Source organism: Passer domesticus, chromosome Z (genome assembly GCF_036417665.1).
Source record: "Passer domesticus isolate bPasDom1 chromosome Z, bPasDom1.hap1, whole genome shotgun sequence".
In the NCBI taxonomy this organism is placed as follows: domain Eukaryota; kingdom Metazoa; phylum Chordata; class Aves; order Passeriformes; family Passeridae; genus Passer; species Passer domesticus.
This window is the reverse complement of record NC_087512.1, coordinates 52,790,904-52,801,687: the sequence shown is the minus strand read 5'-3', so window position 1 is coordinate 52,801,687 and position 10,784 is coordinate 52,790,904. Positions and strand designations below refer to the sequence as shown.

The 10,784-nt window shown below is 36.5% G+C and overlaps 1 long non-coding RNA gene across 1 annotated transcript in view; it reads right to left on the bottom strand.

The window, feature by feature from the left end:
* Nucleotides 1–445: 445 nt before the first annotated feature.
* LOC135291409 (uncharacterized) overlaps nucleotides 446–10,784 on the bottom strand; it is a 30,877-nt gene continuing 20,538 nt past the window's right edge. Inside the window, exons 2-3 of the long non-coding RNA XR_010354209.1 lie at nucleotides 3,985–8,098; nucleotides 446–3,687 (exon numbers count right to left, since the gene is read on the bottom strand). This is a non-coding gene — a long non-coding RNA (uncharacterized LOC135291409). The remainder of the gene's footprint in view (nucleotides 3,688–3,984; nucleotides 8,099–10,784) is intronic.

Here is a 10,784-nt window from a genome sequence, read left to right as displayed (position 1 = left end):
TAAAATATTAGCCACACAGAACTGTCAGGGACCATAGGTTTCTGATTAATCTACAGATTAAAATGCTTTACTCAATTCATAGATCAAATCTAAAGGTTTCAAGTACAACTTACAGAAGATTTTCAGAAATTTGTTTCCTAAGTGCCCACAGCAGATAGGTTGATGGAACTAAAGAAGGTACCTTTAAAAACATGGCAGCTACCAGGTGCATGGAAAGAACAGCCAGAGGGCAGAATAGAAAAAATAAGACAAGGACAAAATATTAAAATATAAACACTGATGAGTTTATTATTTATATATTCAGAAACTGATGGAGGGATTTTTACAGTTGTGAATCACACAGCAAGTTAGAAACTACCAGTGAATATTTAATATATATTAAATACATGTGCTAAATTATACAGAATATTATATAACATATATTAAGCACTTACGGGTACTTTCTAACTTGCAGTGTGACTTGAGGTAAGATAGTCACTTCTTCGATTTCAGAATCATTCAGATGGGGATAAAAATATTTGTTGATATCAGTGGTCTTGCCTGAGGATGTCCTGGTATTTGAGCAGCAGCCATTCATGTGTATAGTGTTACAGCTCTTATCACTGAATTATAGATAGTGCTGTCAGTACTTCAGCAACTCAAACACCAAGGAAAGCCATGGACAGAAAGAAAATCCTATCCTTTTCACTGCAGAGCTGTACCTAAGAAACAAACTGTGGGCCCATTTTCTCCTGTGATCAACACTGTCTCATCTAGAGCAGGGTCAAGTGTAGAGACAAAGAAATTAAGTGTACAATGGTTGCTGCAGTGTTAGCTGCTGCTCAATGTGATTTATCAGAAATCATGTGAGACTTCATCCTATCCCCTCATAAATGTGGGAAAGAGTTTAGAGTATAATTTCTGCAATTTTTTATACATGCATGTATGATTAGCTGTTTATTGATATACATCCTGACATGAAGTAAGTCTGGTATAAAGCAAAACATAACACTTCATTTGTGGACATAGCAATGCATTGTTTGGTCTGTCTGAAACTAGATCATGTTTGGTCTGTCTGGAGGACAAATGCATATGATTAGACAGTAACTATACATATGTGAACAGAATTGCAGTACAGAAAGATTCAACAAAATCATTGACTGTGTTTGTGCTCATTTATGGAAGATAACAATAGATCTTCAAGAAAACCTCCAGAGCCAAATACTTTCAAAAAATTCATTTCCTGCTGTCACAGAAACAATTTTAAACTGAGCAAAGCAGAGGAGCAAAGTTAATGTTGACTGAATTCTTACATTCCAAAAATTTGTCCAAACCATGGAGACAAGATAAGAGAGAGGGGTAAAGAACAACTCTTAATTCATGGAAAGAGAGTACAAATTTACAAAAAGGAATAGTCTTGCATTCAGCCAAGCCTTATCTCTTTGCTCCAAGTACAGATGGATTTTATTACGCCAGAGACAAGAGCCAATAAAGCAAGTTCACAAATTTCTGTATGACACAAAACAATGCTGTTTACAACAGCAGTATGTAGATGTATTACTTCCGTATAAATGTATAAGAAACAATTTCAGGCATAAGAATTCAATCCTGCTCGAGAATTCAGTTGCACCTATTAAAAAAAAAGTCAAAACAAAGAAGACAAATAAGAGGAATAAAAAGCACATCAGACTGGCAGTGACCAGCCCAAGGCTTCTCCTCTCACACAGACACATCTTGGTTCTGCTGTGCTATTCTAGAATCTAGACAAAGGAAGTATTGTACCCCACAGACCCAGACTGCTCTCCAGGACAGGGCTCTTGTCTGTAGAGTGGCTTTGGTAAAGTGCTGAGGACTGGGGCCTCATGGGACTTTTATGTTAATAATGATTATAAGGACAAGGGCACTGATGAAAATGCACTCAGCAGAGACAGAGCTGTGCTACCAGCAAAAATGCTGCAGTAGATAAATTATCAAGCCTGGGTTGCCTGAGTTCTTTGCTTCAGCAGGGGCATTGCATTCATACGTTCACTATTCACGCACAAGACATCAGTCAGTTTAAGCAATACCCCACTGTGCTCTGAGATGAGCTAAGCATACTGATTTCCTCTGATCTATCTCCCGAAATAAAAGGATAAATATGTAAAATATATAGAAAGAGAGGTGTAGGCCTTGTGTGCACAGCTCTGAGGTTGCTCTGCCTAAAACCATGGCAAGCCATATGGGTCATCTCAAGAACCCATGGGACACTTGTTGTGCTAAACACTGTGACTGATGGACACTGCCAATGTTAGATGACAAATGTCAGAATTTAAAAACTGATGACTCTACTGTCACCAAGCAATAGTGGCAAAAAAAAAGCAGCATGCCCCCTTCAGCAACAGCAGCTCACATCCAGAATTTTGATTTGATCAGGTAAGAATTTGGGGTGCTAACAGCTCTTTCAAGATTTCTGACGGAAACTGCTGCATATTAGACCAGCTAAAACCAAAAGGGAGCCTGAGTAAGAGCTCAGATAGCCATATTCTTACTGTTGGGCCTATCTTAGAATACTGCAGGGGTTGGTTTGCAGGCAAATATCTAAATCTTCCCTTAAATTATCTGAAAGAAATGCACACATAATAAAGGACACCTTTCCAACATCTATGCTCCCGACTTTTGTTTCTAGTACATTGAATGCAAACCTACAGTGTGAACTTGCTGTGGGATTGTTATTAGGATATACACCAAAATACAACTGACAAGACTCTTGTCAGCAAGCACCTTCAAAAAAGCCCCACCATGTCAAAACCAAAATCAAAACAACAAAAGCAGCAAAATCAAACATAACATCAACAAAACAGCATTGGTTTTAGCCTATTTTTACTCATAGTCACCAAAGCCATGTAAAAATACTAATTAAATATTTACACAGCAGGCATGAACAAGTACAAATATTTCGGTTTATGTATTCTGAGGGTCTCAACCATCACTCAGAAAGATTATTAAGACAATAAAAATATCTCAACATTTGGATTTGTATTAATCCCGAGGCCTTATTAAGGTCTCTGCTAAAATTTTGTACAGGGCTGAAGCAACTACAAGTTTGAATTAGATCACATCAAATGACACCTGCTTTCTTTACAGTTTGTATTTCTTTCTTTTTTGCTCTCCCTTCCATCTCATATAAAGCACATTTTTAATACAGGCTACATCAGTGCCATGCTCTCCAAGAACATTTCCCATGATATAGAGGGTTTCCACATGGATGAGGGTAATGAAAAAAAAATTTATTTCCAGTTTTGGTGAAATTCACAAAAACCTGTGTAGTGGCTATGCAGGTTTATAAAAACAAATCATTTGAATTCTCCAGGTCCTTGACAGGTTATGTCTTGGCAAGCTTCCATTTCATCTTTCCAGATATTTGATAGAATTTTTATGAGTTTCTGACTGCTAAGGTTGGTGTTGTTGCGAACTATTATTCCATTGCAGCCCTGCTTCATCCTCCTCTATCTGCTCAGCCACCCTCCATCTGGTGTGGGTACGGATTTTAAGAGTAAGTGCAACTGCTTCAACGGGTGATCACTGCAGCTCACAAACTGGAACAGGAGTTGAATGTGGACCAAATTTTATATTGCTGCTGTGATGAGCTGGAAACAGGATGCTAAAGTGCCTTCACTGGTCATCATCCAGACGTTTGCCATGAAGTTGGTGATCTTCAGGAGGGGAAAGCTGGGGAAAAGGGGGTGACACTTCAACTTCAACACTGGGAGTCAACTTGCTGTTCCAGCCCCCCTAGAAAAAAACTCACCTCTTCAATTGAATTCCACTCCCACTTAGCAATAATGCCTTCTCTCATTTTTATGCTTCCTTGTCTTGTTAAAAATACCTTATCTAGTTTCCCAATTGGTTAAGATAATCATATTGTTTCAATAGGTAAGGCAGCCCCTTCCCATCTGATCCTGGTCATGGTCCAAGGACACAGATTTTTAGTTTAGACCTCTCTGTTGTTACCCACACCTTACTCACCTTATTGTACTGCAGTGTGGTCTTAATGAAGTTTCCTCTTCCAGATTTGAAAAGGTGACAATAGATTTGATTTTCAATCATACCACTTCCTGAGAGTGTGTGGTTACCAGCACTCTCTGACACTAATAAGTTGTCTGTTGGATTCTATGTGACATTTAACAGCATAAGCTCTGATCTGAATACTTTGAGAGCTGCCCACTTGGAAAAATTACTCTTTCCTCATGGGATACTGCTGATACATCTGCCAAAGGTGCTGGTCCACCTGGAACTCCAAAAAATAAAAGAAAGGGAGTGATGGAAGGCATTTTCTTCTATGGCCTAGCTCCAGGACATCTTCAGCTTTCAATAAAACCTGGGATTTTTTTAGACTAGTGCAATAGGTATTGTTAGACACTGAATTAAATCCCATTGAACCTGGTTCAGACATCTCCCCTCACTGAACAGGCAAAGGAATTCTGTTGCTATAGGTAAAAGTGATTTTATATGTTTTCATTTGAAGTTTGAATGGATGCTGGGCACTTAAATTAGGAAAAAGATGAGATGCTGATAGAGCCGAACAAAAGAATCAGATTTGCTTGCGCAAAACCAGGGTTGGTCCTAAACTAAAAGACTGTGAGGAGCAGCATATTATTTGATTACACTTCTGCTCAAAAAAAATTCCAAATTTTCTGTGTTATTGTAATAAACACACCAGAACAAACTAACTCAGCTCACTGCTTAGTCTCTTTTCCTCACTGGAATATCCTTAAAAGCCCCAAATGTTTTCTAGTCACTTGGACCAAGAGGAAGGCAATTATCAGTGCTAGGTCTTTTGGGAAGAAAGAGAATTTGTGTGGGTAGATCTACTCCCCGCTGTTCTACATTTGTTCATGTTTCTGATGGGTGTATTATGGTTAATTAAGCTTTACATAATTTGTTATTTAAATAATTGCTAAATTATTTAATTCTCAAGTAATTGTAGGGTCTAGATCTGGAAATGGATGGAAAAAAGAAACAGCATGGTTGCCAATGGAATGGTATTAGTCAGGTGTTTTAATTTTCTCCCATTTTCTTTCTCTTTTTTTCCCACGTCTCAGGAGATGGGTGGCATTCCATAACTTGACCCCAATCTTACCTTTTCTTGAAGTATCTGAATTTTCCATCTCTCTTACAATATCAAACACCTAATCATTACTTGGAAACAGCTGGAAGCTTTATGCAAAAGAAAAGCAGGGAGGAAATGAGCAAGATAACATGTTTTATAGTCCATCCAAAAGACCAAAAGTTTTCTCTCTTCAGCACACCTCCACATGAAACTGTGTCGTAAATAAATTCAGGGAAATTCAAAGGAAAAATAAATCAAACATAATTAAAAGGACTTTACAGAAAAAGCTTGAACGTTATTTTAGCTTTCTGCATTGTCCATTATTGACTCCTCTCTGACCTGTTTGAAACTAAACATCTTTGTTTAAAAATAAATACAATTGTTACTATCAAAATGATACTTTGATTCATCTCCTTCCATCGTATCTCCACACATGGTGGGTTGGCCACCTGTTTAGTGTCAACAATATAGCTTCTTCCTTTCTTACAGGAGGGGAGAGCCAAGGATATAATTACTATAGATGGTGCATGGAACACAATTGTCTTACACTTTCCAGCTTTTATTTTTCATGATAAACTTTCTTCTCTGTATCTTACTCTTCTGGGTAATTTCATGGTTTCTGCACTTGAAGGGGGAAATGAAACTAGAATTCCATCACAGGTGTTGTTGCCTGATAAAGACAGAGAATGAAGTCTATTTTTAGAGCTAGCTAACTAATAAGTTTAATTGTTTATTGCTAATGTTCCCAGACTCAGATGTTATGATAATTGCAATGGATGGTCTGAAACGCAATAAACAGATGACAAGACATGAAATGTTACATTGATGTATTGAAGTTTTACTTCAATATATTCTATCTACTTACAGGGAAAAAAAAAAACTTAAAACCTCAGAAATTAAGCTTTTCTTCAAAGTAATCCATTATTGATGGAATTAGGTTTTATCCAATGTACCACTTAAAACACTTGATCTTTAGCACTAACAAATACAAGAAAAAGACTTTAATAACACAAAACCCATAGAAAGTGATTAGCACTTGAAATATTTTGATATGTCCATCTCCTCAGGTTATTAACATTTATCCTTTATTTAAGTGGAATCACTTAAGTTGTCCCTGTATGTTGTCTGGTCCAATCTCTTACCCCAAACAGGTCTCCAAAGAGTCTCCAAGTTGGATTAGGTTGCTCAGTGTCTGGCCTACAATGAGAAATCTCCAGAGATGGATATTAAATATTTTCACAGGGCACCTGTGCCAAATCACTCCCCCAATTAATAGGTTCTTTTGCCTTATACCTACTTAGAATAATTTCTTCTACAAGTTGGGGCAGTTGCCTTTTGTCCTTCAATCTCACATCCCAGGGAGAAGTGGGATTTCATCTTGTAAACAGCCCTCATTCTGCAGTTGAAAAATTAAGTATTTTGAAAATTGACCCCAAAAAACCCATCACCCTTAGCCCGAATATGTTATGTGCTCAAAGAACCTACTGCTGACCATACCCAAATTTTGGCAAGAACTTTCCCATACTGGGGTTTCAAAAAGGGATACAGTACTTCAGATGTGGCCTCATAAGTCTATAAAGTGAATAATGAGGGGTAAATTAATTCTGGCTAATGAAGCCCATCTTCCATACACAATGTCCATCTTAATCACCATGCTGCTAGTACTTAATATTTGTTTCTACAGTCACACAGGTTCCAAACAGGCCAAAACCTTGGTTTTGTGTTCAGCCTACTTGAAACAAAATCTATGCTATCATTCCTTGAAAAAGATTATTAAATAAATGTTAAATATAATACCTCCACAGAGGTCATCTGATGAGCAGGATAAATGTAAATGTCCAAATCTAGTATCACAATCACTTAAGCCATGAAACATGGAAGTCTTGTAATTTCAAAAGGCTGTTCTAACCTCAAGCCTCCAACCCCTCACAGCATGCATAAAAGAATGGTTATTTCCAAAATAGCCTTGGGTTAGAGACTGGATCAAGCATTGGACTTTTCACTAGTTTAATGATGATGTTTTGCTACTGTTAGACTGAAATTCTACTTTTTTCTGAACAAACACTAGAAAATTGGACACTGATTTTTGCTAGCAATTTGAAAGGTATAGTACACCATGGACCATTTATTTTGGTCTGCTCAGGTAACTGTACACTTGGTTCACCATGGTAATTTCTTTTTATTATAAGAAGACTTGGTGTCCTATTGAGTACTCCTATCTAAACAAAATTTATTTCAAGATATTTCATAAAGTTGTTCTCTTCTTGCACAAATCAGTTATACAAAGAAACAATGGATAACAAATTCTTTCTTTCTTCCTTACAAGTGCACTGGATTCTTCTTACTAAACAGAGTTTTTATGTAGTCTATTTTAACATGTTGTTGCTAGTCTTTTAAACAAGTAAAGAAAAGCCTCTGGAGAAGATAATTTTCTCTCACTTTACACTACCTTTCCTTAAGCATAAACTAGTTGTCTTCTAAGCAAGGTCTCTCAAACATCAGGTTCTGAAAAAGAAAAATTATTAATTTTGTTTGTGCTATGAGTGTTTTCAGGATCTGAAATGCTGCCTTAATGAGATATTTTTCAGAAAATGTTTTTTCAAAGACTGTCTAAGCAAAAACAGTGATTTTGACAAAGCTTAAAATAAGGTAGGGATTGAACTATTAGTTTCACAGATCACCTGCCAAAAGATTAGAAAGAATCAATAGAAATTACTTATATGATTCTGAAGTCAAGACACATCTTGCTGGGGTAAGAAGGCACAGCCATAAAATGAAGGGTAGACAAGATTTTTATGTAAGAAGGCAAGTTTTATTCATGCTTATATCAACTGAAACAACACAATTTTTTGTCTCAATCTTGGGGCAGTAAAAAAGTGAACAACAGCAGTTCATCTATGCAGATAAACTCTCCCTGAAAGATACATCAGGGAGAGAAAATACATTCTCTGTCATTAACTTTTGCTTATCAGTCAGCATCTCCACTTCCATCTCTTGAAGTGCAACTCTTCAAGCCCATTGCTGTTATCCCTGCAACAATATGTCCAGAAAGGCTGGTCAGCACAAGAGTGCCAAAATTTTTACAGACACACCTCATCAAGGCAAAAAACCCAAACCAAAACAACAGCAAAATCACAAGGCTTTTCCTAGTGTACATTAGTAAATTTGCATATAAAGTTGCAGCTCTGTTAGGAAAATCTTTTGACTCAGCTAAACTCATTAACATTATACCAGCAAAATCTTTCTATTGGTCCCATTTCCAGAACGCCTTATACAGGAATGGGAGCTATTAAAATGAACCCATCTCCCAGGAGTCTGAAACTGCTGAAAAGGCAATCAGGCTACTGGTGGCCAGAGCCACCCAGCTACTTGTCAGCCACACTTCTTCAGAGCTAACTCACACCACACCTAACACCAGTGACTTGGTACAATTGATGTCAACATCAGGGAACAGCCCAAGTGGAAAAGCATTTCAAAAATTCATGTAAATTAGAACAGCAGATATGGAGGAAGAAAAAGCAGCATGAATAGGGGGGTAAATGAGCACAAAGTCACATAGAAAGTCGGACACAGAAGCAACTGCAGAGCTTTGTGGAGCAGAAACAGGCATTTTCCATTCTTAAATGGAACTTGCCGATGTAACTTGTCCATGAGAACAGTTCAGTTTGAAGAAATTCCCTTGGAGAAGTGAATCTGCAGCCTAGATTAAAACCGTGAATTCACAGAGAAATTTAGTTTCCATGACTTTCAGTCCAGTATATTTAATACTTACTAACTGTTAGGAAAAAAAATTAAATTTTTTAATATAATATTAAGTACATTGCTATGGTCATCATGAAAACAGAGTACAAAACCAAGCAGCCTGAATTATTCACATTTCATCAAGTTATAAAAAATACCTGGCTGTATTTCAGCTTCAGTCTTAATAAAAACCGCCACTTGTACACTAACTTGTTCATATACCAGAACAATTTTTACACCTACTTGAAAAAAAAGTATCAACAAAATTGACTGGGGAAAAAACAAATCCTAACTTTATTCCCAAATGTACAATATTCTACTCATGACAGAAAGGTACTTCACTACATAGATACTGTTTGAAGCACTAAGGTCATATATTGTCAGATAAATTGCTTCCTAATTAATCAATCAGCCTGGGAAAAAGTTCTCCAAGAAAGCCTACTACAGTATGCCCAAGTGACAAATTCAATACCTTTTGCCTTCATATATTCAACAATTACTATAATAAATGTGTGGAGAGACAGGAAAGTCTCCTTGAAGGAGGTCTATTAAGTGAACATCCAAAAAATATAAGTTTTCAGATCAAACCCATGAACTCAAGAAAAAAAAGGATATATTTTAAAGGAAATATGTCTGATGCATTGGGAAAAGCAACACACCCTATCAAGTGACTACTTTTCTCAACCAAAACTAATAAACTCTTTCAATGTCATATATTAAATATGTGCAAAGAAGTACTCAGAAATTGCATTAACAGAAATTGCTTAGCAACTTATTTCAAATAACAGAAAAATACAAGGAAACCATAAGTAATTCACACTTAATTAACAGCAAGGGAACATATTCATTGAATAAAGGATTTGAATAAAATTATTGTCTTGCATCTCGCAGTTCAAGTTTCCATGACAACTTTTCTTTACTCATGAATAGCAGTTTTGAAGTAGTACCAAAGTATGATTCAAATGTACTCTACATTTTATTGGAGCTTATCAAGCAAGATCCCTAGTAAAGAGAAAGAAAATACATGCTTATTACATTCATTTTACAAAATACCTGAGTGTGCACTACAAAAGAGTTCACAACGGTGATGTGATGGTAATTATTTCAATTTAAACTCCTGACTGCTAGCAATAGTGGCACATACTGAAAGCCTATGCTTACAAAACATTTAATTACCATAAATGAGGCTAGTCAAATTTATTTCAAATATGAACAAGTTTTGCTTGCAACTGAAGTGTCTCCACATTTACTAGGTTTCATCCTAAAAACTGCACAGTAACTCAAACTCCTGTTAACTTCAAAGTATCACTATCTGAATAACCAGCAGTAGAAAGAGCAAGTTTCTCATGTGAGTGGAGTGTTAAATAGAAGGAAAAAAATTATGGTGAAATACCTTCCAGTGACTGTGATGTCATCAAACTACCTTAAATCAAATTATTATTTGGGGGTAACTTTGTATTCAAGGATTCAATACATCCCCAACTTTTGAGGATAACAAGATTTTTTAAAATGAAGCAAGGAGGATTACCACATAAATAAATTAGCTGGATTTCTTTTTCAAGATAAATTCTTATTACACAAGCTCCATTCTCAGGGTTCATCAATTTGAAAACTCTATAGAATTAATAGGGCAGGTTTAAAAGACAGAATTTGCAATTATCACAAAAGAAGTGTTCAGCTTTTAGCAAAGGATACATATATTTTTCTACTACCTCAAGGAGGTCTGGAGACAGGTGCAGAGACACATGATCTTGCTCAACACAGCTTATTAACTCAGGCTCAGAGTCGTGGTAATGAAGCTATATGATCTTCAGGCCAAAGCTGGCCCAGTTCCAGGAAACTTTAAGTGTAGTCAGAGGAAATGTATTCACTTTTTGTGTCTGTCCATAAAAATGGCACTCACAGCCAGTATGTCAGTTTCAGGTGTTCATTCTGCTTGTCACAAATTTTGAAGCTTATCATGTGATTTAGAGCT